Below are 3965 nucleotides of genomic sequence, written 5' to 3' on the forward strand. Positions count from 1 at the left end.
AACCTTTGTTAGGCTTCAGTTGTGAAGCATCCTTTGCTTTGTTTTACTATGTCAATAATTTTTTGGAACAGCTCCTTGACTTCAACAGGATCTTCAGAACGATCAGGGTTGAGAACATGGTATCTGTTTCCACACTTCTCCAGAAGCTCCTGGAGCTCCTTGCCCTCCCTAATGAAGTTGACCTACAGGGAGGTCATTGAGCCAGTCTCCCAGGTAAACAGCACTATGCAGTGTCTTTAAAAAAATACTCTAAATGATGCTAAATGTGCTGCATAAACTGTGTGATGCAGACTCATTTTAACACAATTTGTTTAAAAATGAAGTTGTTTTTGCCTTTTTCTGTTTTTGTTCTTTAAAATAAATGAGATTGATACAATTGTAATTTTGCTGTTGAATACTGTTGAAATATACATTGAAGGATTCAGAAATGCTACAGAAGTGTTGTTTGCTGCAACATTTCATGCCTTATTAAAACATTCAAAAACTTGTGAGTTTCTAAGTTTCCTCCTTTGTTTCTGCATTTGGTTTTTACCTTCAAATGACTATAAAGAGTGACCACAATGAACACTAAAATGGTTTGATTCAACGTCTTGCTGCGTTGCTTCATTCTTAGCTGTTCTTCTGCTGGTATCAAAAACATTTTGAACCAGGATAAAGTTTCCAGTCAAGTTTTTCCACTGGGGATTCCTATTAATTTTGTTCTTTCCATCAACACAATCCTCAGCTCCAGAGGAGGGTTCAGTCCTATAAGAGAAGCACATCATGGTTTACAGTAAATATATAAATAAATACTGTTTACAACTAGAATTACAATGCTTTTTAATCTACTCTTTATGTTTTATGTTCTTGGCACAAGCTAATCTATTTTTTTCCAAAACAGTTTATATTCCACCATGTTTCCAGTTATTGTGGTTATGATCCCCATTTAGTTGAATGAAGTAATATAAAACACAACAGAACATGGGGGTTGGCGTTAACACTAACGTTTCAAACTGAAGAGAAACAATGATGTTCAGGGGTTATCTCTTTATATATTATTAACTTGAGTAACTTAATCACATTCCCTTACACTAAACAGATGACGAGATTACTGAAAGTACTTGAAAGTACTTGGGACTTGGCATTGTTGGACTAATCAGATGTACCAGTCATTGTTTTCCTTTGGCATTGACACTTTAGGACCTACAGACCTTGTTTTAAATGTAAAACTGAGCATGAAGGGAGGGTTTTTCATGCATATCCACAAGGACGGTCTGGCTAGTTCCTTTAGACTGCAGTTGTATCAGAAGTCATTTTAAATTAACTGCAGGGAAACAAATTATCAAATTGTTCAATATATCAAACGAATAATAACTAATCACCGTAATAACTAATCAAGTTTTGGTTTTTATGTTTTGTTTCAGAGTCTTCAGTTTACTTAGAAAACACAAATGAATTTTTTTCCCTCTAGATATCTCACCTCTAGTGAGAAGTTAAAATTAATTAAACATTTTCTATAAATAAGTATACCCAAGCCCACTAGTATCAAAAGTGGCCAAAAGCACAACAATCTAAGCCATAAATTATCATTTAATAATAGTAATGCATATTATAGTTTAAAAAACTTAAATAAATAATTGAATAAATAATAATCTCTACACTGACAGCCAAAAGTGAACAAATACATAATTTGTCAAAATGTGATGTAGACAATCATTTAAACGGAATTGGAAAAATAAATTAAATTACTGAATTATGTTTTAGGTAAACATAGCAATAATTTATTAAAACACAAGTAAAAAATGTTTGAATCATGAATCAAAACTTGAGTTCTGGTCTAATAAATAAAGATATATGCATACAGACATAAAAAATAAATGCTAATAACATATGACGGATTGAAATTGTAATTAATGGTTTAGACATTTAATTATTAAAATATTTATCATATAAATAATTAAAACAGGCATATAGTTCTAAATCTATTTATTTCAGGATCAGGGTTGAGAACATGGTATCGGTTTCCACACTTCTCCAGAAGCTCCTGGAGCTCCTTGCCCTCCTTAATGAAGTTGACCTACAGGGAGGTCATTGAGCCAGTCTCCCAGGTAAACAGCACTATGCAGTGTCTTTAAAAAAATACTCTAAATGATGCTAAATGTGCTGCATAAACTGTGTGATGCAGACTCATTTTAACACAATTTGTTTAAAAATGAAGTTGTTTTTGCCTTTTTCTGTTTTTGTTCTTTAAAATAAATGAGATTGATACAATTGTAATTTTGCTGTTGAATACTGTTGAAATATACATTGAAGGATTCAGAAATGCTACAGAAGTGTTGTTTGCTGCAACATTTCATGCCTTATTAAAACATTCAAAAACTTGTGAGTTTCTAAGTTTCCTCCTTTGTTTCTGCATTTGGTTTTTACCTTCAAATGACTATAAAGAGTGACCACAATGAACACTAAAATGGTTTGATTCAACGTCTTGCTGCGTTGCTTCATTCTTAGCTGTTCTTCTGCTGGTATCAAAAACATTTTGAACCAGGATAAAGTTTCCAGTCAAGTTTTTCCACTGGGGATTCCTATTAATTTTGTTCTTTCCATCAACACAATCCTCAGCTCCAGAGGAGGGTTCAGTCCTATAAGAGAAGCACATCATGGTTTACAGTAAATATATAAATATATACTATTTACAACTAGAAATACAATGCTTTTTAACCTACTCTTTATGTTTTATGTTGTTGGCACAAGCTAATCTATTTTTTTCCAAAACAGTTTATATTCCACCATGTTTCCAGTTATTGTGGTTATGATCCCCATTTAGTTGAATGAAGTAATATAAAACACAACAGAACATGGGGGTTGGCGTTAACACTAACGTTTCAAACTGAAGAGAAACAATGATATTCAGGGGTTATCTCTTTATATATTATTAACTTGAGTAACTTAATCACATTCCCTTACACTAAACAGATGACGAGATTACTGAAAGTACTTGAAAGTACTTGGGACTTGGCATTGTTGGACTAATCAGATGTACCAGTCATTGTTTTCCTTTGGCATTGACACTTTAGGACCTACAGACCTTGTTTTAAATGTAAAACTGAGCATGAAGGGAGGGTTTTTCATGCATATCCACAAGGACGGTCTGGCTAGTTCCTTTAGACTGCAGTTGTATCAGAAGTCATTTTAAATTAACTGCAGGGAAACAAATTATCAAATTGTTCAATATATCAAACGAATAATAACTAATCACCGTAATAACTAATCAAGTTTTGGTTTTTATGTTTTGTTTCAGAGTCTTCAGTTTACTTAGAAAACACAAATGAATTTTTTTCCCTCTAGATATCTCACCTCTAGTGAGAAGTTAAAATTAATTAAACATTTTCTATAAATAAGTATACCCAAGCCCACTAGTATCAAAAGTGGCCAAAAGCACAACAATCTAAGCCATAAATTATCATTTAATAATAGTAATGCATATTATAGTTTAAAAAACTTAAATAAATAATTGAATAAATAAATAATCTCTACACTGACAGCCAAAAGTGAACAAATACATAATTTGTCAAAATGTGATGTAGACAATCATTTAAACGGAATTGGAAAAATAAATTAAATTACTGAATTATGTTTTAGGTAAACATAGCAATAATTTATTAAAACACAAGTAAAAAATGTTTGAATCATGAATCAAAACTTGAGTTCTGGTCTAATAAATAAAGATATATGCATACAGACATAAAAAATAAATGCTAATAACATATGACGGATTGAAATTGTAATTAATAGTTTAGACATTTAATTATTAAAATATTTATCACATAAATAATTAAAATAGGCATATAGTTCTAAATCTATTTATTTCTTTGTCTATCACATGCGTTTAGCACTTGCTACGTCAGAGGTCGCTGTGAGTATTTATCGTCCATCAAAAGAAACCTCAGTCCGCCATCTTTGTTGTGTGGAAAATACGTCAAAAGATG

General features: G+C 31.7%; 1 long non-coding RNA gene across 1 annotated transcript in view; it reads right to left on the reverse strand.

The window, feature by feature from the left end:
- Positions 1–525: 525 nt before the first annotated feature.
- The window catches only part of LOC124863573, a 40686-nt gene continuing 37246 nt past the window's right edge, over positions 526–3965 (reverse strand). Inside the window, exons 2-3 of the long non-coding RNA XR_007037159.1 lie at positions 2407–2618; positions 526–744 (exon numbers count right to left, since the gene is read on the reverse strand). This is a non-coding gene — a long non-coding RNA (uncharacterized LOC124863573). The remainder of the gene's footprint in view (positions 745–2406; positions 2619–3965) is intronic.

The sequence above is a fragment of the Girardinichthys multiradiatus genome, chromosome X (genome assembly GCF_021462225.1).
Source record: "Girardinichthys multiradiatus isolate DD_20200921_A chromosome X, DD_fGirMul_XY1, whole genome shotgun sequence".
NCBI classification, from domain to species: domain Eukaryota; kingdom Metazoa; phylum Chordata; class Actinopteri; order Cyprinodontiformes; family Goodeidae; genus Girardinichthys; species Girardinichthys multiradiatus.